Below are 27,527 nucleotides of genomic sequence, written 5' to 3'. Positions count from 1 at the left end.
ACAGATGTACCATGTCCCAGAAATATGCAAATGAAACTAATTTCAGTCTCAAAATACCACCAAACATTTGTCAGTGAAGATGCTATTCTCCTCTGACTTAACATTTTATAGAATCCTCTCCAAAAGCACAGTACTCCTTTGAAATACATCCTCTCCACACAGGTCTTCATTTGCCTGCCTGATTTTCTATTTCTTGGGCTTCTTGTGGTCTATTTTGATCCTTTACTGGGTACGTTATTTATTTACTTAGTGCCTTTTCTCATGCTTGAATTAGAAATACAGATAGAATCCTGCTTTCATAACTACTTTAAATACAGCAGGGATGTGGTAAGCTTTGAGACCTGAGTTGTCCCTCTGGTGGGCCTCGTGTCTCTGGTATAGAAAGTACCAGAACTCAGATCTCAAGGCTTTAGTCCTGCTCTACTCCTGATTGGCCAGACACACCAGGGAGTGTCCCTTTCTCTGTGGAAACCAGTTTTTCTCCGCATTAAATGCAGACTGTGATTATGGAGACCACATAACTTACCACCTACGTTGGGACCACTCTGAAAGGCAAATTAAACTTATGTACTTTAAAAATATTTACTTTTTAACCAAGAAAGCAGCTTTACCGTGTTGAAGTAAACATTTCTATCAAAATATTTTCAAATATGGAATTATAATTACACTTGAATACCAACTGATAAATCCAGAAGATGGAGAAGAGGCAGAGAACAGAGGATTTTCAGGCCGGTGAAACTATTCTGTACAACACTCTAATGGTAAAGACCTGTCATCATACGTGTGCCAAAACCCACAGAATATGTAACACTGACAGCGAACTCTAACGTGACCTCTAGGCGTTGAGCGATGATGTGTCAATGCAGCTTCCCCCACTGTAACAAACGTACCACTCTGCTGGGGGTGTGGATAGTCAGGAAGGCTGTGCATATACACTGGCAGTAGGCCTAGGAGAAATTTCCATACCTTTCACTCAATTTTGCTGTGCACCTAAAACTGCTCTAAAAAAATTAAGTCTATAAAAAAAATCCAGGGGGCGCCTGGGTGGTTCAGTCAGTTAAACGTCTTGTCTTCAAGACAAGATCAGGTCCTGATCCCAGGGTTCTGAGATTGAGCCCCATGTCAGACTCCCTGCTCAGCAGAGTGCCTGCTTCTCCCTCTCCCTCTGCCCGCTGCTCCTCCTGCTTGTGCTCTGTTTCTATCAAATAAATGAATAAAATCTTTTTAAAATGTCCAGGATAAGTGCTACGCCAAATGGAATGCTGGGACAAAAAAAGGGTTAACTGGGGCTATATGGACATACTAACTATAATCCTCACCTTAATCAACTCACAGTGGTCTTAAAAGGAGCCAATGAGATGATGCATTTATTTGTGAAAAAAAGTATTTTTTTTTAAGGCACAAGGCTATTTTTACATGCAGTAACTCTCTTTACCCCTTGCTCTGAATTCACTGTGTGTGCCTTGAAATGGAAGGAGACAGCACATAGGCAGATTTATTATTCCTGCTTTGAGTAGTAAGTAGAGATACCTTGGCAACGGCTAGTTCAGGGTCACTCAAAATCCTGCCAGCAAACATCATGATGGGCTTTCAAGGTTGGGAAGGACACATATGTGGTGAAAGCAGCCAGGCTAAGATTGCAGAATGACAGGGCAGGCAGCTCAGCGGTAGAGGAATCTCTGCCTTGTAGCAACCATCTTTTTGCCTGATCCTTTTTTTGTCCTTCTCTCTTTTTCACACTTTTCCAGAGGTTTAGTTACCATTTTCTTTATTTTTTTTTTTTAAATTTATGATAGTCACAGAGAGAGAGAGAGAGAGAGAGAGGGGCAGAGACACAGGCAGAGGGAGAAGCAGGCTCCATGCACCGGGAGCCCGACGTGGGATTCGATCCTGGGTCTCCAGGATCACGCCCTGGGCCAAAGGCAGGCGCCAAACCGCTGCGCCACCCAGGGATCCCTAGTTACCATTTTCTAATTAACATATTCCCGTTTCTTTCAGGACAAGAGTGAATTTGTTTGCTTCAGCTGGCTTTGGGTCACTTATGATTTCTTTTTACAGAAAAGGTTCAACATTTTATTCTTCAGAAACAAGAAGAGGAATAGTCTATTCCAACATCAGCAAAAAAATCAAATAATTTACTTTTTATAATATTTGTTATCCATTTCCTCTCACTAGTGTGTGTGAATATAAGAGTTTTCTCAGTTTTATTCACTGTTGCATCCTCAGTACCTAGCCCAGTGCCTGGCATGTAGCATATGTTCAATAAAAATGGTTGACTAAAATAAAGCATGAGAATCACAGACATTTCTTGTGTCCTTGGAAATACCAACAAATAAAAGATAACATCCTCATCCTCGATGAAAACACTGAAAGGAAGGAAGGATAAATTCATTCATTTATTCAAACGGTTTTTATTAAGTACCTACCATATACTCAAGACTACAGCTTGGACAGTGAACAAGCCAGGCTCATGCCCCAATGTTTAAGACTTGCATCTGGGAGATAAGTAAGCCTCCAAAATATTTAGCTTTGAAAGCCAATAGGGCTTCTATCCATGAGCTCAACAAGGCTATAGTAAACTAAAAAGTAGTGGTTCATTGTGGCTCTCCTCCAGGGCCCTGTGCAGAGGAAACAGAAATACCCAGTCTTTCTGTGAAAGAGGACTATTTGCTTAAAGTTTCAGTCTGAAGGGGAGGTATCTAATATAATACACATCTAGAGGCCTACTGAAATCATCTTCAAAGACTGGGGAGGCTAGGGGATGCTACATTTGCACTTTCCCTCTGCCTTGTTCCAGTTTGCTGCAATCTCTTGGAAAGAAGCCTGTGCACACAAGGGCACCATGGATTTTGTAGCTACTGCCCAAGAGCCATCCTTGAGCTCCTGGCTCTGGAGGCCAGCAGCGCCTACAATCCTGGCTCCCAAAGCACTCTAACAAATGGAGAAATAGTTCTTAACCAGCTACCCCCCCAAGGTAGCAGAGACAGAGCAGAATGAGAATCCCAGTCTTTCTATGGAAGAGACTATTAAGTTATCTTCATAGCAGTGGCCTGAGGGGCCAATTGAGAAATACATACCTCTATCCTCTCCAGAGACCAGGGAAGCCAGTGGCTACCATCTTTGCACTCTCCCTCTGTCCTGCCCCAGGTCATCAGTGTCTCAAAGAAAGGAGCTTATGCTCAGGTGTGGCACCCCAGCTTTTTTGGCTGGCCACCAGAGGATACATCTCTTGAAAGCCTGGTTCTAAAGGCCACCAGAGCGTATGTTCACAGGTTCAACAGCATGGCAAGCAAACACACAAACAATTAACTTAGCTATGACCCCAGGGCTCAGTGCAGAGAAAACAAACAGAAATGCCCATTTCCTGCTCTTTCCCTGAAAGAGGTATATGTACAAACTTTAAAAGCTGCTACCTGAGGTCTGGTCTCCAATTAGACTGAATATAGGTGCTAAGATCCTCCCCTTTGACACTGACAGGTCCTGGTACCCCCTCAACTACTAGGAAAGACAGAGAACCAAGTATGCTATTTATACAATCATAAAGGGTTAAGGGACAACCAAGACCTAGGGCAAATTTGAACAAGAAGATTCATCTACAGGAGGGCATCTCTTTAAGACCTGGAAAGGTAGCTGTTTTATCTAATGTAGAAAAATCAACAAAGAGAGTCAAGAAAAAACAAACAGAAGAATGTGTTCCAAATGAAAGAACAAAATAAAATCTCAGAAAAAGCCCCAATGAATTGGAAATAAGTCATTTACTTGATAAAGAGTTCAAAATAACAGTCACACAGATGCTCACTGAGCTCAGGGGAACAAAGCATTAACAAAGTGAGAATTTCAACAAAGAAAGAAAAAATATAAGAAAGTACCAAACAGAAATTACAGAGATGAAAACAATAACTGAACTGAATAATACACTAGAGGGGTTTAAGAGCAAACTAGATGAAGAAGGAAAAAGATCAGTAAACTCAAACAGAGGGCAGTGGAACTCACCCAATCAGAGCAGCAAAAAAGAAAAAAAAAAGAATGAAAAAGCACAAAGACAGCTTTAGGAATTTATGAAACAACACCAAGTAGACTAATATTGGCATTATAAGGGTCCCAGAAGGAGAAGAGAGAGACAATGGGGCAGGAAACTCATTTGCAGAAATAATGACTGAAAATTTCCCTAACATAGGGACGGAAACATACATTCCAGATCAAAGAAGTACAGAGAGCTCCACATAAGACAACCCAAAGAAAACCAAGACACATTATAATTAAAGTGTCCAAAGTTAAAGATAAGGAGAGAATCTTAAAAGTAGCAAGAGAAAAACAATGTGTTTTGTACAAGAGAAGTCCCATTAAGACTATAAGCTGATTTTTTAGCAGAAACTTTGCAGGCCAGTGAAAGTGGCACAATATATTTAACTTGCTGAAAAAAAATAACTGCGAAGAAGAAAGAAGAAAGAAGAAAGAAGGGGGGAGTGAGGGAGGAGGGGGAGGAGGGGGAGGAGGAGGAGGAGAAGAGGAAGAAATCTAAAACATCCCAGAGTACTGTCTATTGTTTATGCATGCTTATATCTGTAGTAAAAGTAAACAATAAAAGAAATGCATGGATGGAATAGATGCCAAATACAAGATGGTGTAAACTTCTAGAAGGAGGGAGAAAAGATTAAATGAGAGAGACAGATATATAGACTTCTACTATGTCTATGTTTCATTATAATTTTTAAAAAGATTTAGAACAAAGAAGGTAAAAATGATAAGATTTGCCGAAGCTGGGTAGAGGGAATCTGGATCCTTGTTATATGATCATTCTTTTAATATGTTTGAAATATTTCATATCAGGTAAAATAAACTATCTTTTAATATATATATAAAAAGAGGGGATCCCTGGGTGGCGCAGCGGTTTGGCGCCTGCCTTTGGCCTAGGGCGCGATCCTGGAGACCCGGGATCGAATCCCACGTCGGGCTCCCAGTGCATGGAGCCTGCTTCTCCCTCTGCCTGTGTCTCTGGCTCTGTCTCTGCCTGTGTCTCTGGCTCTGTCTCTCCTTCTATCTCTCAAGAATAAATAAATAAAATCTTAAAAAAAATAAAATAAAAAGGAAAGAATTGACAACTAAAAATACTTTACCTGACAGTCATCCTTCAGAATTGAAGGAGAGAGACTTTTCCAGATAATCAAAAGCTAAAAGTCTTCATCTCCATTAGAAGAGCCTGGCAAGAAATGTTCTGGGGACTTCTTTGAGATAAAAAGGCACCAGTCAATAATAGGAAAACATATGAAATTATAAATCTCACTAGTAAAGGTAGATATAGAGTAAAATTCAGAATAATTTAATGTTGCACAGGTGGTGGGTTAATTACATATAAAAGACAAAAGTAAAAACAACTATAATTATTTGTTAATGGACAAAAGAAAAAGATGTAAGTTGGGACATCAAAAGCAAACCATGGGGGATGCCTGGGTAGCTCAGTGGTTGAGCATCTGCCTTTGACTCAGGGCATGATCCTGGGTTTGGGAATTGAGGCCTGCATCGGATTCCCTGTGGGGAGCATGCTTCACCCATGGTCTATGTCTCTGTGTCTGAGTAAATAAATTTTAAAAATTAAAAAAAAAAAAGCACGGGAGGGAGGAATAAAAATGTATTTATACTTTAGAATGTATCCAAACTGAAACTATCATCAACTTAAAATAGACCATTATAAGTTGTTTTAGGAAAGCCTCATGGTAACCACAAAGCAAAACTATAGTGGATAAAGGAATCTAAGCATACCACTACACTGCAGAAAATCATCAAATCACAAAGGAAGAGAGCAAAAGAAGAATGAAGGAATTACAAAATAGCCAGAAAACAATTGACAAAACAACAGGAAGTAATACCTGTGAGTAATTACTTTAAATGTAAATGGATAAATTCTCCAATCCAAAGATATAGGGTGGCTGATAGATTGAAAAAAAAAATAAGTAAGACTTATCTATGTGTTGCCTACAACAGATTCACTTCAGATCTAAGGACACACAAAGACTAAAAGTAAAGGAACAGAAAAAGGTATTTCATGCAAAAAAAAACCAAAAGAAATCTGGGATACCTATACAAAATAGGCGTGAAGACAGACTGTAGTAAGAGGCAAAGAAGGTCATTATATAACAATAAAGGCATCAATCCAACAAAAGAATATATTTTTAAATGCTTATACACATATCATAGGAGAATCCAAATATATAAAGCAAATACTGACAGACCTAAAGGGAGAAATGGATAGCAATACAATATAGTAGCAGACTTTAATACCCTACTTTCATCAGTGGATAGATCATCCAGACATTAAATCAATAACGAAACATTGACCTTAAATGACACATTAGACCAGATGGACTTAAAAGACATTTAAAGGACATCCCATCCAAAAGCCGCATAGTACACATTCTTCTCAAGTGCACATGGAATATTCTCTAGGACAGATCATATGTTAGGCCACAAAACAAGTCTTAATAAATTTAAGAAGATTGGAATCCTATCAGGCATCTTTTCTGACCACAGTGGTTTGAAACTAGAAATCAATGACAAGAACAAAACTGGAAAATTCACATATGTGTGAAGATTAAACACGTTAGTGAACAACCAATGGGTCATGAAGAAATCAAATGAGAAAAACATATAGAAATAGAAATCCAACATGCCAAAACCTAGGAGAGGCAGCAAGGGCAGTTCCAAGAGGGAAGTTCACAGCAATAAAAGCTTACATTAAATAACAAGAAAGATTATTAAGTTAACAACCTAAATCTATAGCTCAAGGAACTAGTAAAGAAGAACAAATGAAGCTCAAAGTTAGGAGAAAGAAGTAAAAGATCAGAGCAGAAATAAATGAGGTAAGAGACTAAAAAAATAATAGAAAATATCAGTGGAACTAAGAGTTGGGTTTTGTTTTGTTTTTTAACAGATAAGTAAAACACAAACCTTAAGCTAGACTTAACAAGAAAAAAAAGAGGACCCAGAAAAAATGAGAAATGAAAGAGGGAAGGGGCAGCCAGGGTGGCTCAGCAGATTAGCGCCACCTTCAGCGGCAGGGAGTGATCCTGGAGGCCCTGGGGTCAAGTCCCACGTCAGGCTCCCTGCATGGAGCCTGCTTCTCCCTCTGCCTATGTCTGTGCCTCTCTCTGTGTGTCTCTCATGAATAAATAAATAAAATCTTAAAAAAAAAAAAAGAAATGAAATAGGAGGCATTACAACTGATATCACAGAAATACAAAGGATCCTTAAGAGACCTCTATGAAGAGATATATGCATACAAACTGGACAACCGAGAAGAAATGGAAAAATTCCTAAAAACATCCAATCTAAATTAAGTAGAAAATATGAACAGACCAGTAACAAGTAAGGAAATTGAATCAGTAATCAAAAACCTCCCAACAGAGAAAAGTCCAGTATCATATGGCCTCACTGGTGAATTCTATGACACATTTAAAGAAAAATGAATATTAATCCTTCTAAGGTACTTCCAAAAAAATGTATGAGGAGGAAACCCTTCCAAACTGATTTTATGAGGTCAAGACAACCCTGATACCAAAACCAGACAAAGACACCGCAAGAAAATTATAGCCCAGTTTCCCTGATAATATATATATATATACAAAAATCCTCAAAAAAATATTAGCAAACCAGATTCAACAATACATTAAAAAGTTCATATATCATGATCAAGACGGATTTATTCCACAGATGGAGGGATGGTACAGCATCTGCAAATGAGTCAATATGATACACCTCATTAACAAAATAAAGGATATAAGTCATATGATCACCTCATTATACAGAAAAAGCATCTAACAAAACTCAATATTCATTCGTGATAAAAATTCAACAAAGCATGTATGGAGGGAATGTACCTCAATATAACACAGGCCACACATGAGAAGTCTACAGGTAACATTATACTCAATGGTGAAAAGCTGAAATCTTTTTTTCTTGAGGAACAATACAAGGATGCTCACTCTTCTCACTTTCTATTCACTTTTATTTGTAGTATTTGGAAGTCTTACCCAGAGCAACTGGCAAGAAAAAAAAAGACATCCAAATTGGAAAGGAAGAAGTAAAACGGTCGCTATTTGCAGATAACATTTGATACATAGAAAACCCTAAAGATCACAAAAAGACTTAGAACTAGTCATAAATTCAGTGAAGTTGCAGGATACAAAATCAACACCCCAAAATCTGCTGCATTTGTACATGCTAAAAATGAACTATCAGATGCAAGAGAAATTAAGAAAAGAAACCCATCCACAATTGCCTCAAAAAAAAAAAGTAGGAATAAATTTAAACAAGAAAGACCTGTAGACTGAAAATAAGACATTGATGAAAAAAGCCAAAGATGACACAAAACCATGGAAAAATACTCTGTTCACATGAATTGGAGGAAGATTGTTAAACTATGTAGGATGGCCATACTACACAAAGCAACCTACAGTTTTGATGCAATCCTTATCAAAATTCTAGTGGCATTTTTTTGTATAATAAACAATCCTAAAATTTGTTGTATGGAACTACAAGAGACCCCGAGTAGCCAAATCTTAAGAACAAAACTGGAGGCAACATGCTTCCTGAGTTTGAACACTATTACAAACCCATAGTAATCCAAACAGTATGGTATTGGCATAAGAAGAGACACAAAGATCCATGGAACAGAACAGAGATTCCATAAATAAACCCATTCATATATGATCAATTAATTTATGACAAAGGAGTCAAGAATACACAGCAGGAAAGGGACAGTCTTTTCAATAGTAGGTACTGGGAAGACTGGATGGCCACATGGAACTGGACCACTATCTTACATCATACACAAGAGTTAACCTGAAATGGATTTAGGAACATAAGAGCTGAAACCATAAAACTCCTACAAGAAACATAGACATAAACTCTCTGAAGTCATTCCAGGCAATGATTTTTTTTGGCTCCGACACCAAAAGTAAAGGCAACAAAAGCAAAACTACACAAGTGGGAGTACATCAAACTAAAAAGCTTCTGCACAGCAAAGGAAAGTAAAAGCATAATGAAAAAAAGGTAACCTACTGAATGGAGGAATATATTGGCAATCACGTATCTGATTAAAGATTAATATGTGGGAATCCCTGGGTGGCTCGGTGGTTTAGCACCTGCCTTTGGCCCAGGGCATGATCCTGGAGACCCAGAATCAAGTCCCACATCAGGCTCCCTGCATGGAGCCTGCTTCTCCCTCTGCCTGGGTCTCTGTCTCTCTCTCTCCCTCTCTCTGTGTCTCCCATGAATAAATAAATAAAATCTTTTATAAAAAGGATTAATATGCAAAATATACAAATAACTCATACAGCTGGAGCAAAAAAAACAAACAAACAAAAAAAGACTCCAATTTAAAAATGGGCAGAGAGGGATCCCTGGGTGGCGCAGCGGTTTGGCGCCTGCCTTTGGCCCAGGGCACAATCCTGGAGACCCGGGATCGAATCCCACGTCGGGCTCCCGGTGCATGGAGCCTGCTTCTCCCTCTGCCTGTGTCTCTGCCTCTCTCTCTCTCTCTCTGTGACTATCATAAATAAATAAAAATTTAAAAAAAAATGGGCAGAGAATCTGAGTAGACATTTCTCCAAAGAAGACATACAGATAGCCAACAGGTACATGAAAAGGTGCTCAACATCCTTAATCACCAGGGAAACACAAATCATAACCACAATGAGATATCACCACACAGTGGCTATCATTAAAAATGACAAGAAAGGGGGCACCTAGGTGGCTCACTGGTTGAACATCTGCCTTCAGCTCAGGGCATGATCCCAGGGTCCCGAGATCGAGTCCCACACCAGGCTCCCCACAGGGTACATCTGCCCCTCTGCCTATGTCTCTGCCTGTCTCTCATGAATAAATAAAATCTTAAAAAAAAAAAAGACAAGAAAGAACATGCATTGGTGAGGACATGCAGAAAAGGGAACACTTGTGCACTGCCGGTGGGGATGTAAATGGGTTCAGTCACTATGGTAAGCAACAGGTTTCTCAAAAACTAAAAATACAACTAACATATGATCAAGCAATTTGACATAGCTGTTTACCCAAAGGAAACAAAAACACTAATTCAAAAGGAAAATGAAACTCCATGTTCACTGCATTATTTATAATAGGCTGATTCTAGGTTCGTGCTACTTATCCATGGATGGATGCATAAAGAAAATGTGATATACACACAATGGAATACTATCCAGCCATAAAAATGGAAATCCTGCCATTTGGGACAACATGGGTAGACCTTGAGGGCATTATGCTAAGCCAGGTAAGTCAGATATAGAAATACAAATATTATTCCAATTCACTTATATGTGGAATCTAAAAAACAAACTAGTAAACAAAAGCCCCTGAATTCACTGATACAAGGAACAGATTGGTGGTTGCCCAGGTAGAGGGGCGGAAGGTAGGTGAAAGGGGGAAAGGTGGTCAGAAGACACAAACACAGAGTTATAAGGTAAGTTGGTCCTGGGAATGTAATGAACAACATGAAAATGATAGGTTTATAATACTGTAGTGTAGATTTGTAGGTTGCTGAGAGAGTAGATCTTAAAAGTCCTCATTAAAAGAAAAAAAAGTACCTATGTATTGTGATCATTTGCTACATATACAGATATGGAATCATTACGTACACAGGAAACGAATAGGTAATTGTAGCTCAATAAAAATGATATACAGATAGTACATACAGATAGTACACCCAGATCTCAGCAATGTGTTATACAGTTTAACTCTTACTAAATATTCAAACCACAGTCCCTCCATAATTCCTTCCACTGACTGTCTTCAAGACTGACGGACCCTTTCCCAGCAGGCCTGGCCCCTACGGCTGCCCTATAGCATGAGCACGCCTGTTCTTCCCCATGGCCTCCGACAGCATATCCTGCTCCGTGAGGCTAAATGGCTTGAAAACTGAAATTTCTACCAAAGATCCGACATTGTATTTGGTCCAGCATACATTTTTTTTCTCCCCACTACCCCAACTGTTTTTTACCCACTTATTTTGGGGAGCAAATACAGAAAGTTACAAGAATATTGTTACAAATAATCTGCCACCTGGAATCGCCAAATGTTAACATTTAAAAAATGTTTGCTTTGTCTTTTTTAAAAGAGGGTTAGGAACAAAGAAAAACTCTCCAACTCAGTGAAAACTGATGAGCCAGTCAAGTTACACAGCACCCACTGTGCTTTCTGACTGCGTCCAGAGTTCTTGCATCCCTCCATGGGGCCTCAGGGGTTTGGCAAGGAGAGGGCCAGAAAACAAGAGACCAAGAGGCCAAGTTTGAGGACCCCACCCCTGGTTCCCTCAGTACATTGCCGTGTGTGTTTCATAGCAGGTTGCCACCAAACTAGCCACCATATGGAGAGGCTTTATAGAGGGCAAGGGCAGTCGAGTAAAACTGATACGGATTCTTTCTGGCTAAAGATGGGCGGAGGGGGAAGGAGAAAGAAGGAGGGAAGGAGTTGTTACATTTTCATTGTTTACAACATAAACTTGATGAGATGTGAAGAGTTTCCGCCCAGGGACCAACTCAGGCTCTCCACAAATACTCCCTTCTTCCAACAGATGAATTGTATTTTGTCACATGAGGAGTCACAGTATTTTTTAACCCCAGGAGTCTACCTAAAAGGATGGATAGGGCCACTCTGACTTCCAAGATAACCGCTGAAAACAGGAATCACGTCCTGAGAACACCGCAGTGGGTAACTGTATTCCAGTTTCCTAATAACATCTTGTTTTCATCATTTCTAAACCTAGCTGCTGTTCTGCATGCAAGACTGGCGAGAGAACGGCAGAGTCTCTCCTGGGTACGTCCTGGAGAGACCCTGGAGAGCGGCGGATCCCCAACAGTGTCCTCACACCATCGGCCTTCTATCTGTTGAGGCTTGGTTTTAACTTCTCTGACACACATGCAGAGAACAGCAATGTAACCGTGGTTTCCTAGCCCGACTGGCCAAGGCGGCCACTACAGCAGGAAATTAAGAAGGTGTCTTTGCTCTTTTGCCTTCTGCTATGGGAGTCCAAAGAAACAGAAGGGATTATTTGGAACATGGTTAGAAATTCCCCAATGATAAAGACAGCGCCAGGAAAAAAAATAATTCCAATTATTTAAAACTACAGAAGTGCTCTTTTCTTCTGGATAAGTGCATGTTTCGGAGACTTTTGACAGTAGGAGCTGAAGGTATTTTGCGGACTTGGTGAGCGGCCTTCCCCGACACCGCTCTGGGGGAAATGTGGCGCTCTGGCCTGTGCTTGGTCCAGACAGCCAGCAGATGGCAGTAAAGAGCAACCACCCACTTAAAAAGTCCTCTGAGGCAAAGACCAAAATCTCACCAGCCCTTTGCAGGGTTTTATATTCAGACCAGAGAGTAGTAAACAGCATTTTCCCAATCCTTTTGGCAAATGTCCTGAAACCAGGGCATGGGTAGATCTAGTCCATGAGTATCACGAACATCAACACAGACCTAAAGGACGTTGCTTATTTTTCCATCAGTTCACTGAACGGTTAAGTACCTAGGCTGGTCTTCTATGCCATCCCTAGCCCCTCCCAGCTGTGACATGGCAAGCTATTCAGGCTTTCAAATCTTTAATTTCCCTGTCTGTAAAGTGGAGAGAATATTGGCACTCATACTTTACAGCACTGTTATGAAGAATCAATATAATCACATATTTACACTTGACCTAGGGTCTGGCACTTAGGAAATTAATAAATATGAGTTGTTATTATCTTTTTTTTTAAAGATTTGACAGAGAAAGAGACAGTGAGTGGGCACACGCGCACACCAGAGAACACAAGCAAGGGGGGAATGGCAGAGGGAGAAAAAGAAGCAGGTTCTCTGCCGAGCAGGGAGCCTGACACGGGGCTCGATCCTACGACCCTGGGATGATGACCTGAGCAAAGGCAGGTGTTTAACCAATTGATCCACCAGGTGCCCAGAGTTGTTATTATCTTAACCACCAAGTTTTTATTAGTCTCAGTGTAGAGCACCCTGTTGTATATGCAGATTCCAGCTCCAGGCAGCGTTAACACCAGGAGCTATGAAGAAGTTACAGCATGCACCTTTCCCAGAGTTTCTTAGTTGCCTCCATGTGTTACAACTTAAGTGTTGTTGTTTGTTATTTTGATGTGCTAGCACCACCGACTCTTAGAAGGGAAAGTTATGGTCCAACCCACAAAGACAGGACAAACTATATGGGGAATAAAATGGTCTTTCCCTCCAATTATTTGGCCCGAGAAAGGAAGACAGTCTGTGCTGTCCAGGGCTGAGAACCACTTGTTGAGAACCACCACCAAGCTGTTCCCAAGCTAACATGTCTTACGAGACCTTGTCACATTGTTGAAAATTCCGATTTCCAGGCTATACCACTAGCTGATTCTAATGCAATGGTTCTTTAGCCATAGGGTGGAAAATTCTGCCCTAGCAGATTAGAGATCCCAAATTGATGAGCAGAAAGCAAAAAAGGCAGTGCTACACTGAGAAGTCCAAGTCACACAAGCTAGCTGTGGAAATGGGCAAAAATGATCATCATTGACATTACCCAGCCGTCAGCCCAGAACTTTACATACACACTAGGAATGCTCACAATGGCTTGGAAGGAGGCCCCACGGACAGCAACAGGCCCTAAATGGGGACAGGAAATATCGAACAAATAAGGAAATGACAACATTGACTATGTACAGTAATTGCCTCAAGTCCTAGAATGGGCAAGCGACAAAGAACAAAAATGAGGATTCAGTTCAAGTCTGGAGCAAACACTGTTCCCCACAAAGGCAATGCTCTTCTCTGTGGATATGCTCCCAGGACCAATACCAAGAATTAAACAAGATAAGGTGATGTTTTTTTTCCTATAAACCCAACCTCATTAAAGATGCAATACTAAGGAGAGCCCTCAGTAAAGAGGTAAAAGATAATAAAAAGGCACTCACAAAAGCGAGTTCACTCAGAGGGAAGATGAGTATAGGGAGAGGATGTGGAAATGAAAGCAGGGCCCTCTGAGGCTTCTTGACTCCCCTCTGGAGGGGCTGACTTAAGTCATGGAGGGAGGCTAGAGCAGGCCAGGGACTCCCGGCCCTCTCAGCGGTTCTCGTGTCCTCAGGGTAACACTGAAGGTGGAGTGTGGGAACCTGAAGGAAACAAGAGGGAGGGAGTCTCTTCGGGGATTCGTGAGCACAGGTCACCTGTGATCACACAGCTCTCATACCCTGGGAGCTGCTATACCTGGGGACTCCCTGTTTAAGGATTAAATGGGACCCTGCATGCAGAGCACTTAGCACAAAGATCTCCACGGAGTGGGCACTGGGAGCTGCGACATGAGCCGCTGGGCCTCATCACAGGCCGGACAGGGGCTAGCCCTAAATTAGTCAGCAGGCTGCCTGTAGCACGAAAAGCCCACAGCCTGCTGCTGGTGTCTACATGGGCTCTCTGCCTGAGAATTCCAACAGCATTCATAATGAAAGTTACTCTTCACCATCCCTGGCTACTTCAAAATTCTTTCCGCAAGATCCCAAATCCTGTGGCCACAGGAAATCTAAAGCATCTACACAGCTTAACAGGTCCTCAGAAAATAGAAACACATGACCAATCTCAGCCAGCAACGAAACACCCAAGCTAGTTTTTATGTAAGATATGCTCAGAAAGAGTGTTTAGAGGGGAATTAGAATGAACCAGTCAGCTTCTGCTTGTCTGACACCACATTCCACCCCGAGTCTGAATGAACAATGCCACACACATCTCTTGGCAGCCTACTTTACCATCCCCACCTCCTGCTCGTGCTAGGTCCCCTGCAGCACCTCCATGTTCTCAGCAGAACAACAGTGAAGGAGATGCCATGGTCCCAAGGACAATGGTGGGCAGACAGAGAGAGAGAGGGGACAGGGGAAAGGAAGGAAGCCACCCAGAGAAGCAGGAGAACAATAGGAGGCGCTTGCTTTGCTTCTATTGTAAACAAAAGAAGCAAAGCAAGGTGTTCTGAGATTTGAGAGTTAGTCTCTTGAATATTCTACACCAAGTTTGCTCAGCCACAGCACTGTTAACAGTGAGTGCTGGATAATTCTTTCTTGTGCACTGATCATACAGCAAATATCACTCTAAGATGTTCAGTAGTGTCCCTGGGATCTAGTCAGATATGCCAGTCACACTCCACAGCTGGGACAATCAAAAACATCTCCAAACAATGCCAACTGTCCTCTAGTGGACAAAATAACCCATGATTGAGAACTCAACTCCATGATCCTCAATGTTGTCTGAGGCAGAAAAACAGTATTAAGAACAATAAACATTGGGGAAGAACAACCTGGATTCCCACCTTCAATCTTGCCCCCTGCTCCAGAACAGGGTGACTTATCCGAAGTGACAGCCATAAGTACCTCCCTAAACCTTTCTCTGACCTTCTATCATTTAGAGTTTAAGCTTGAACACCCAGGATGACACAAAGAAAGAAACCAAGCTGTGTGTCCTGTGTCCTTGTCACTTGTGCTCCTCCCCAAGGCTCTGTGCCCCAGTCACTCACATTCCTCTTCATTCCTTCAGCAGTAGCAGCTGTTTCCAGGGCACCTGCAGGTGCCAGGCACTGTTTTAAGCCCTTGAGAGGCGTCAGTGAACAAAGAGATCACTGCTCTTGTGAAAACAGACAACAGCCATAAGCATAATAAAAAGCAGATTATGTGGGTTGTTATAAGGTGAGAAGTAGATCTGGCAAAGGGGAGGGGGAAAGCCTGGGGTAGTAAGAGGCAGAGTGGGCTTCAGTTTTACATGAGGCATTAGGACAGGTTCATCTGAGCAAAGTCCTGAAGAAGAGGGCAGTAGTCATGCAGATGCTGGGCAGAGCGTTACAGGAGAGGGGGCAGCCCAGGAGCGCAGAGATCACAGGTAGCAGTGGTAAGCAGAGCAGATGGGAGGTCAGAGGAGGAGGAGGAGGAGGAAGGCATGAGGAGGGAGACATTGGTAGACCATCCTGAGGTCTTTGATCCTTTGAGGAAAAGAATAATGTGATTTGGCTTGCGTAAATTTTGAATAATCCCTCTAACTGCTAGTCTGAGGATAATTTTTGAAGTAGGGACATGAGGTATAGAGCAACTACAGAAATCTATGGGAGAGATAGTGGCCCAGGCCAGTAATGGGGCAGCAGAAGTGGTGAAAAGTCTAAGGGGCATCTCCTATCCTGGGGAGTTTAGCCTCCTACTCTTGCTTAATGCTGCCTGCCCTAATAATACAAGATATCTCTGGATTCAGAGTTTAGAAAGTTCATTAGAGCCACAATTCAACAAGTATGTGTTGGAAGTTAAAGTAAATACACAAAAAAACTCCATTAAAATGCCTGAAATGGGGCAGCCCCGGTGGCTCAGCAGTTTAGCGCCACCTTCAGCCCAGGGTGGGATCCTGGAGACACAGGATCGAGTCCCATGTCAGGTTCCCCGTATGGAGCCTGCTTCTCCCTCTGCCTGTGTCTCTGCCTCTGTGTGTGTGTGTGTGTGTGTGTGTGTGTGTGTGTGTGTGTGTCTCATGAATAAATAAATAAAATATTTTTTTAAAAAAATGCCTGAAACATGCTTTTTAGAAGAGCTTATCCAGTTCCTAGGAATGTATCTGACACCTAGGAAAAGCTTAATAAATGTTTATTGAATGAGTACAGCTTATACTATGTGAATAATTACTATGTTCCTTTAGACATAATCATTTACAACCAGTAACTCCAAGTATTTATTACCATTGATGTAATTCATTTTGGTTGCCTTGCTGTAAGAATTATTTTTGGCTTTCTTGCTATTGATGTAAGTCATTTAAGCTTCATTATTTTATGCAGATCATAAATTTGTTTTCAAAATGATCTGACTCCGGGATCCCTGGGTGGCTCAGTGGTTGAGCATCTGCCTTCCTGGAGTCCTGGGATCGAGTCCCACATCAGGCTCCCTGCATGGAGCCTGCTTCTCCCTCTGCCTGCGTCTCCGCTTCTCTCTTGCTCTGTCACAAATAAATAAATAAAATCTTTAAAAAAATGATCTGACTCCAAATGCAAGAAGTTTGAAGTAAGATAGAAATTAGAGCCCAAATCCTACAATTAGCTGGATGCCTATGACCTGACCTTATTATATTCATCCATAGGGTGAGAGTTCTGTGTGCTCACATCCAATGTCTCTACCAGCTTGCAAATTCCAGTATTTTTCACTGAAAAATATGTTGAGCGTTCCACCATCCCATATATCTGAGATTCCTTAGAAATACCATATGATCTAATTCCTTGGGGTTAGTTGCACTGTGGTAGAAGATTTTGGATTTTGGACTCATGTAATAGATATGATGGGGTCTGGAACAGCACCTTGAAATCAAATGCTTCTGCAGTGATGTGTAAGAATATTCACACACATGAAGATAAACAGCCTCATGTAAGTTCAGGTCAAGTTTCACCATCAAATAAGTTATTAAAAATATTATGGGGAAAAAAAAACAATTAAGTTGGACCCTTACCCTATACCATATACAAAAATTAACTCAAAATGAATCAAAGACCTAAACAGAAAAGCTAAAGCTATAAAATCTTTAGGGGAAAACTTCATAATACAGTATTTTTGGTAATGATTCTTTTGGATATGATACCAAAAGCACAGGCAACAAAAAAATAAATTGGGCTGCATCAAAATTAAAAACTTCTATGCATCACAAGAAAATCAACATAGTAAAAAGGCAACTTATGGAATGGAAAAAATGTGTGCAAACCACAAATATGATAAGGAATTAATATTCAGAATATATAAAGAACTCTTAAGATGTGGCAACAAAAAAACCAAATAACCTGATTTTATTTTTTAAAGATCTGACAGAGAGAGAGAGAGAGAGAGCACAAATAGGGGGCGCAGTAAAGAGACAGGGAGAAGCAATGTAGGGCTCGATCATGATCTGAGCCATGACCTGGGACCTGGGATCATGACCTGAGCCAAAGGCAGATGCTTAACTGACTGAGCCACTCAGGCACCCCAAAAACAACCTGATTTTAAAATAGGCAAAGAATTTGAATAGAAATCTCTCCAAAGAAGATACACAAATGACCAACAGGCTTATGAAAAATGCTCAGTATCACTAATCTTAAGGGAAATGCCAATCAAAACCATAACATACCACTTCACACCTATTAGAATAGCTGCTGTTAAAAAAAAAGACTTGGCAGGGATGTGGATAAAATGGAACCCTGTGCAATGCTGGTAGGAATATAAAATAGTGCAGCTGCTATGGAAAACAGTATGGCAGTTTCTCAAGAAAATTAAAAATAGAAATACCATATGATCCAATAATTCCACTTCTAGATATATATTCAAAGGAATTGAATGCAGGGTCTCAGAGAGATATTTGTACAGCCATGTTCACTGCAGCATTATTCACAATAGCCAAAAGGTGAAAGCAACTCAAGTATCCATCACAGATGAGTGGATAAATAAAATGTGGCATATACAATGGAATATTATTCAGCCTTAAAAAGGAAGGAAATTCTAGCATATACTATGACATGGATGAATCCTGAAGACATCATGCCAAGAGAAATAAGCCAATCATAGAAGAGCAAATCCTGTATGACTTCAGTTATATGAGGTACCTGAAATAGGTAAATTCATAGAAACAGCAAGTAGAGTGGTGGCTTCCAGGGGCCAGAAGAGTAGAAAGGAGAGTTATTATGTAATGGGTATGAAGATTCAGTTTGGGAAAATGAAAAATTTTCTGGAGATGATGGTCCTGATAATTGTACAATATGAATGGACTTAACTGATGCCACAGATATGCCCACTTAGAAACAGTTAAAATGGAGGACTTCTAGGGAAGATGGAAGAGTAGGAAGGTCCTAAGCTCACCTTGACCTACAGATACAACTAGATAATACCCGCATCAGTCTAAGTGTCCCAGAAACAGGACCCAAAGACTAGCAGAACAAATTCTGTACAGCTAAATATAGATGAGGCCACATCGAAGAGGAGAGGAAGGGTGGAGAAGCAGTTGGGAGTTAAATGGACCCACAGGACTTTCCATGGGAGGGAGAGATGCTGAGGGTACAGAGAAGAGAAAAACAGACTCTCATACCAGGGAGCCCACTCAGGGAAGATGAATCTCTTTAACATTTGACTTTGAAAAGCAGAGGGGCTGAATTTTGTAAGTTCTTAAAATCAGTGAGGACTAAAACCTGGAACTTTAAAAATCAGCAGGCTCAGCTCTGCAAGAGCCAGGAGAGTGAAAGGAAACGAAGTCCCCACTCTTAGAGGGCACAACAAACAGCTCTGTGGAGATGCAGCATAAAGGAAGCAGTTTGAAAAATGCCTAGAGTATAGAAAAAGTAAATTTGTTTACTAATCTCAAAGCATGCTGAAGGGGCAGGGGTCATTGGGAGACATCTCCAGGAACACAGGAGCTGGCAAGCACCATTTCTCTCCCCCACCCCTACACTAAACACACAGACACCTGCAGGAACCAGCACAGTAGCACCAACACTCCTACCTAACTTGCTAATACTATGTCTCACCTTTGTGTCCCCTTGTGGACATGCCCCTTCTAGATAGCCCCCAGCTCCAGGTCCCTTCCACGGCAGACCTATGCAAACCTTGCTAACAATATGCATTCCACTCTCATGTTCTACTGCAGTTCAGTGCTACTACATCTATGGCAAATGCCTGTTCTGACTCAACTCAAGCCCAAGTTGGACTAAGGCCCACTGACAATACAAGGGACCAAACATTGTCTACAACAAGCAAGCAGACTCACTGCAGAGGACTAGACTAAAGGCAAAAGTGGCTCAGCCACAACAGTAGGACACATACAACACACATAGGAGACAACCTTGAAGCACTAGGTTCTGGTGAACAGGGGACATTGCACTATAGGGCATTATAGGACCTCTTTTTTTTTATAAGGCCACCACTTTCAAGAACAGGAGACATAGCTGACTTTCCTAACACAGAGAAACAGATACAGAAAGTTAGACAAAATGAGAAGATGGAAGAATGTGTCCCAAATGAAAGAACGGGAAAAAAAAAATCACTGCAAAAGAGTTAAATTAAATGGAGATAAGTAATATGCCTGATAGAGAATTTAAAGTAAATGTCACAAAGATACTCACTGGACTTGAGAAAAGAATGGAGTACCTCAGTGAGACCCTTAAAGAGATTAAAAAAAAAAAAAAAGAACCAATCAGAGATGAAGAACTCAATAATTGAAATTAAAAATACACTAGATAGAATAAGCAGTAGACTGAAGGAAGCAGAAGAATGATCACTGGCCTGGAAGACCAAGTAATGAAAAGCAATCAAGCTAAATTGGAGAGAGAGAAAAAAATAATAAAAAAAAAATGAAAATAGATTTAGGGAACTCAGTGACACCATCAAGTGTAATAATAACATTTACATTATATAGATTCCAGAAGGAAAGGAGAGACAAAAAGGGGGCAGAAAATTTATTTTAAGAAGTAATAGCTGAAAAAGTCCTAAATTTGAGGAAAGAAACAGAAATCCAGATCCAAGAGGCATGTAGAGCCCCGGCCAAAATCAACTCAAGGAGGTCCACACCAAGACATCTAGTAATTAGAGTGGTGAAAAGTAGTGATAAAAAGGGAATTTTAAGAGCAGCAAGAGAAAAGAAAACAGTTACCTACAAGGGAAACCTCATAAAACTATAAACTAATTTTTCAGCAGAAACTTTGCAGGTCAGGAGAGTGGCATGTCAGAAGAGAGTGGCATGATACATTCAAAGTGTTGAAGGAAAAAACCTACAGCCAAGAATATTCTATCCAATAAACTATTCTTTAGAATAGAAGGAAAGATAAAGAGGGATGCCTCGGTGGCTCAGTGGTTGGACACCTGCCTTTGGCTCAGGTCGAGATCCCCGAGTCCCAGGATCGAGTCCCACAACAAGCTCCCTATAGGAATCTGCTTCTCCCTCTGCCTGTGTCTCTGCCTCTGTCTATGTGTCTCTCATGAATAAACAAAATCTTTTTAAAAAATATTTTATTATTTATTTATTCATGAAAGACACACAGAGAGAGAGAGAGAGAGAGAGGCAGAGACACAGTCAGAGAGAGAAGCAGGCTCCACGCAGGGAGCCCAATGCAGGACTTGATCCCAGGTCTCCAGGATCACATCCTGGGCTGAAGGCGGCACCAAACCACTGGGCCACCCAGGCTGCACAAATAAATAAAATCTTTAAAAAAAAATAGTTTCCCAGACAAATAAAACTTAGAGAAATTCATGACCACTAAACCAGACCTACAAGAAAAGTTAAAGGGAACTCTTTGAGGGGAAAAGAAAGACCATAAGTAGGAGTAAGAAAAATAGGAAACAAAAAGCACAAAATAATAACTATATCTATAAAAATCAGGCAATGGATTCACAAAATTAAAAAAGGTAAAATATGAAACCATACACCTAAAACTTGGGGAGAGAAGAGGAGTAAAGAGTGGGTTTAAATTTAGGTGACCATCAACTTAATATAGACTGCTCTATGCATAAGATTTTATATAAAACCTAATGGTAACCACAAATCAAAAACCAGTAATAGATATACAAAAAATAAAGAGAAAGGAATCTAAGTATATCATTAAAGAAAACCAACGAACTGTAAAAGAGAGCAAAAGAAAGGAACAGAGAAGAATTACAAAAACCACCATAAAACAAGTAACAAAATGGCAATAATTACATACTTATCAATAATTTCTTTGAATGTAGATGAACTAAACACTAAAATCAAAAGGCATAAGGTGACAGAATGGGTAAAAAAGCAAGACACTTCTTTATACCTATAAGAGACTTGTTCCAAGCCTAAAGACACATACAGACTAAAAGTGAAGGGATGGAAAACCATTTATCATGCAAATAGAAATGAAGAGAAAGCCAGGGTAGCAAAGCTTATATTGGACAAAATAGACTTTAAAACAAAGGCTGTAACAAGAGGAGAAGGAGGACACTAGATAGTCATTAAGGAAACAATCCAATGAGAAGACATAACTACTGTAAATATTTCTGCACCCAACATGACATCACCTAAATACATAAAATAGCTAATAATAAACATCAAGGAAGTATCAATAGTTTACAATAACAGTATCAGACTTTAATGTCCCACTTACATCAATGATACATCAAACAGAAAGTCAACAAGGAATCAGTGGCTTTGAAAGACACTTTGGACCAGATGGATCTAACAGATAATACTCAGAACATTCCATCCTAAGACAGCAGAATACACATTCTTTTCAAATGCACATGGAACATTCTCTAGAATAGATCATGCATTAGTCCACAAAACAAGTCTTAACAAACACAAAAAGATTGAAATTACACCATGCATCTTTTCTGACCACAACTCTATGAAACAAGAAATCAACCATAAGAAAAATATCTAGAAAGAACATAAATACATGGAGGTTAAATAACATGCTACTAAACAATTAACAGGTCAACCAAAACACCAACGGGAAATCAAAACTTACATGGAGATAAATGAAAATGAAAACACAATGATCCAAAACCTTTGGGATGCAGCAAAAGCTGTTCTAAGAGGGAAGTGTATAGCAATACAGAACTACCTCAAAAAGCAAAAAAAAAAAAGAAAAATCAAATACACAACTTAATCTTACATCTAAAGGACCTAGAAAAAGAAAAACAAAACCTAAAACCAATAGAAGGAATAATATAGACTAAAGCAGAATTAAATGAAATAAACTAAAATAATAATAATAATAATAATAATAATAATAATAATAATAGAACAAATCAGTGAAACCAGGAGCTGGTTCCTTGAATAAAGCAACAAAATTGAAAGTTTTTATCAGGTCTTCCCTCCTGCCCCTCACCACCACAACCACAAAAAAAAAGAGAGAGAGAGGATTCAAAATCAGAAATGAAAGAAGAAGGGCACCTGGGTGGCTCAGTGGTTGAGGGTCTGCCTTTGGCTCAGGTCATGATCCCAGGGTCCTGAGATTGAGTCCTGTATCAGGCTCCCCACAGCGAGTCTGCTTTTCCCTCTGCCTGTGTCTCTGCCTGTCTCTGTGTGTCTCTCATGAATAAATAACTAAAATCTTAAAAAAAGGAAGTGAAATAACAAATGACACCACAGAAATATAAAAAAAAAAAAAACCCTGGAAGAATATTATGATAAATTACATGCCAAAATAATTAGACAAATTGGACAACCTAGAAGAAATGGACAAATTCCTAGAAACATATAATGTCCCTAAACTGAATCATAAAGAAATAGAAAATTTGGACAGATCTACTATCAGAAAGGAAATTGAATCAGTAATCAAAAAACTTCCACCAAAGGAAAGTCCAGGACCAGATGACTTCACATGCTAATTCTACCAAACATATAAAGAAGAATTAAGACCTATTCTTCTCAAACTATTCAACCAAGTTTTTAAAAAAATCATTCTATGATTTTAATACAAGAACCACTAGCAACAACAACGAGACAAGAAATAAAAGGCATCCAAATTGGTAAGGAAGAAATGAAACTTTCACTATTTGCAGATGACATACTATAGAGAGAAAAACCCTAAAAATTCCACTGAAAGACTACTAAAGCTGATAAATGAATTCAGTAAGGCCACAAAGTACAAAATCAATATACAGAAACCCATTTCATTTCTGTACACTATTAATGAAGCAGCAGAAAGTGAAATTAAGAAAACAATCCTATTTACGATTGCACTAAAAGTAATAAAATATCTAGGAATACGCTTAAGCAAGGAGGTGAATTAACTGTACTTTGAAAACTATGAAACAAGAAAGAAATTAAAGATAATACAAACAAATGGAAAAACATTCCACGCTCATTGATCAGAAGAATAGTTAAAATGTCCACACTACCCAAAGCAGCCTACAGATTTAATGTAATCCCTATAAAAAATACCAATAGCATGTTTCACAGAACTAGGACAAAAAATACTAAAATTTGTATGGAACCACTAAAGACCCTGAACAGCCAAAGCAATGTTGAAAAAGAACAAAATAGGTATTCTAATCCTAGATTTCAAGATACACTACAAAGCTGTAGTAATCAAAACAGTAACAGTAATGGCACAAAAATAGACACATGGATAAAAAGAAGAGAGAACCCAGAAATAAACCCATGATTATATGATCAATTTATTTGACAATGGAGGCAAGAATATGCAATGGGAAAGAGTCTCTTCAATAAATGCTTTTGGGAAAACTGGACAGCTACATGCAAAAGAATGAAACTGGACCACTTCCTTACATTGTACACAAAAATAAACTCAAAATGGATTAAGGACCTAAATGTGAGATCTAAAAGGCTAAAAATCCTAGAAGAGAACACAGGCAGTATTTTTCTGACATTGGCCATAGCAACATTTTTCTAGATATGTCTTTTAAGGCAAAGGAAACAAAAACAAAAACTATTGGGATTTCATCAAAATAAAAAGCTTCTGCACAGCAAAGGAAACAACCAACAAAACTAAAAGACAATCTAGTGGGTGGGAGAAGACATTTGCAAATGACATATCTGATAAAGGGTTAGCCAAGAAAATAAATTTTAAAAACGTATACAATTCAACGCCAAATAAACAAATAGTCCACTTTAAAAATGTGCAGAAAACATCAATAGACATTTCTCTAAAGACATAGAGATGGCCAACAGACTCATGAAAAGATGCTCAAAATCACTCATCATCAGGGAAATACAAATCAAAACCACAATGAGGTATTACCCCATATCTGTCATAGTGGTTAAAACAAAAACAAAAAATAAGTGTCAGGGAGAATGTGGAAGAAAGGGAAACTTCATGTGCTGTTAGTGGGAATGCAAACTGGGGCAGCTACTGTGGAAAAGAGTATGGAGGTTCCTCAAAAAATTAAAAATTCAACTACCACATGCTTTAGTAATTCCACTACTGGGTATTTATACAAAGAAAACAAAAACACCAATTCAAAAAGATATATGAAAAAAAAAAGCTATATGGACCCCTGTGTTTGTTGCATTATTTACAATAGCTAAATTATGGAAGCAGCCCAAGTGTCCAATGATAGATGAATGGATAAAGAAGAAGTGGTATGTATATAATGTAGAATATTACTCAGCCATAAAAAAGAATGAAGTCTTGCCATTTGCAACAACATGAATGGAGCTAGAGAGTAAAACACTAAGTGAAATAAGTCAAAGACAAATGCAGTATGATTTCACTCGTGTGGAATTTAAGAAACAAAGAAGACATAATATAAACCAAGACCAGACTTAACTGTAGAGAACTAAAAAACAAAAACAAAAAACAAAACAAAAAACTGTAGAGAACTGATGGTTACCAGAGGGTAGGTGGGTGGGGGGATGGGTGAAATACGTGAAGGAAATTAAGAGTACACTTATTACAACAAGCACTGAGTAATGCATAGAATTGTTGAATCACTATATTGTACCCATGAAACTAACATAATGCTGTATGTTAACCATAATGGAATTAAAATTTTAAAAATGGTTATAATGTTTATCACAATAAAAAAAAGTTTATTGTTCTCAAAAAAATTTTTTTGGAATTCCTAGTGTTTTGCCTTTAGAACTGTAGATAAGAGATCCCGGACAAATTAAGTTGTTGGTTTATATTATCGTGTATTGTTTGCAAAAAAAAATTGTTTGCAGATTCACCACTCAGCAAAAATCTATTGACACTCACAAAAATGTAAAATTCATTGGTGTAAATGAATTATTACTATTTCTTTGACTGAGAATGATCCTCCTGGCTTATTTTTTTTAAGATTTTATTTTTATTTATTCATGAGACACACAGAGCGAGAGAGAGAGAGGCAGAGACACAGGCAGAGGGAGAAGCAGGCTCCATGCAGGGAGCCCAACGTGGGACTCGATCCCAGGTCTCCAGGATCATGCCCTGGGCTGTAGGTGGCGCTAAACCACTGCACCACCGGAGCTGCCCCCTCCTGGCTTATGAAGCCCATTTTGTTTAAGACTTGGGGAGGGGCCAGAAAGCCCCAAGCATCAGCTCTGGCTCTGCACATTTCCTAAGGATGTGAGCATGACCCACCTCCAAAGCTGCTTCACCTTCAATCCAGAGTGGGGTTCATTGTTTTCACTAGAAATCAAAGGTCTAAATTAGCTCAAGCTCAACACTAAAAAGAAGTAAGACAACTGATTGATACTGTCTCTCTATATAATCAACTGCTTTTTTTCCCCTGAGCTTAGTGTTTATCTGAATGTAAACATTGTTTCATCTCTCTTGATGTTTAGCAATTAACAGCAAATACATGTATATCTTAAGACTGTTTACACAAAACAACTTGGAAATGGCCATTTTGTAGATTTTCTGGAAGTCTACAAGAGTGGCAAGAGCAGTCCTCACAGGCAGCAGACTAAATATGCATGCTTTATAAATGGCCCAAATGCTAGTGAAGAGCAATTTCTAAATTTTCACTTTTATGTTTAAGAAACACGGAATATCGGTACTACTTATGGAAATTGGGACATGGCCATGATTAATTCTCTTGCTAAATTTGTTTAGAAAGCTGTTTGAGTAAAACGAGAAATCACTCTATTTCCACTGAAGCGAATTCAAGAGTCATTATTACACAAAGAGCGAAAATGCAGAAGGAGGCTCATTTACATCAAGAAATTCTTACAAGTATAAAGCCACCTGTACAGGTCGATTCACGTCCAAATCAACAGCAAAAATGTTCTAACATTGCTGTGCTTGAATCTGCTCCTTTCAAGTGTATTTTGTTTCCATTTTTGAGGCCAAGAGGCCGAAGGTGGAGGAGAAAGCCAAGACTTTTCTCTTGGGGGGTGGGGGATGAGATGAGACAAAGTACACCCAAATGTCCTGTCTGCTCTTCTTCCTCCTGTTTCATCCTTTCCCCACACCCTTTCCTTTCCACTCCTGTTCCTTCATGCTGTTCCCCACATTCTAAGCAAATGCTCAGAGGACCAATGGTAAGGTATTGGCTAGTGAAGAAGCCGGATTAGAAATGGTTTACATTTCAATTACTTTTAATCCTCTCCTCATACCCTACATATTTTGATCCCTATCCTTGTGCTGGGTCTCCTACCTCATGCTGGCCCCTCTCCTACCATCATGGAAACCAGAGGCCTGGGCAGCCGGCCTCTGAGACCACCACAGACAGGGCTACTCTGAGAATCTCTCCCCGTTCTGAGCTATACAAAGGTGCTTCTGGACACAACAGCCTCCTTCCCTGCCTCAGGGTGAGGATGTACTATGGCTGGGCAGAGGGCACAAGCACATCTAGGCTTCCCCTGCTTGGCCCTGTCCACACAAACTGGAGGAACTTCAGCTGGACTAGGGGTTGTTACCAACACTTCAACCAGGCTTTCATTCTTCTGTCGCTATACATTTGCCGTTTTCCCACTGAGAGCTAGAATAAACCTCAACATTTCCTAGGAAGTTTGTTAGTACATAGTGGACTTCTGTTACTGTGTTGTCAAAAATGTGACAGGCAAGGGCACCGCTGATGGGGGTGGAGGGGAGGATACTACATGGACAATTTTTTAAATTTCAATAG

At 39.8% G+C, this 27,527-nt stretch overlaps 1 protein-coding gene across 7 annotated transcripts in view; it reads right to left on the bottom strand.

Moving 5' to 3' along the window:
* The window catches only part of EML6 (EMAP like 6), a 281,419-nt gene that overhangs the window by 126,075 nt on the left and 127,817 nt on the right, over positions 1–27,527 (bottom strand). The gene's annotated exons all lie outside the window — the stretch shown is intronic.

The sequence above is a fragment of the Vulpes vulpes genome, chromosome 16 (assembly GCF_048418805.1).
Source record: "Vulpes vulpes isolate BD-2025 chromosome 16, VulVul3, whole genome shotgun sequence".
Taxonomy (NCBI): Eukaryota; Metazoa; Chordata; class Mammalia; order Carnivora; family Canidae; genus Vulpes; species Vulpes vulpes.
This window is presented reverse-complemented; position numbering and strand designations above follow the sequence as displayed.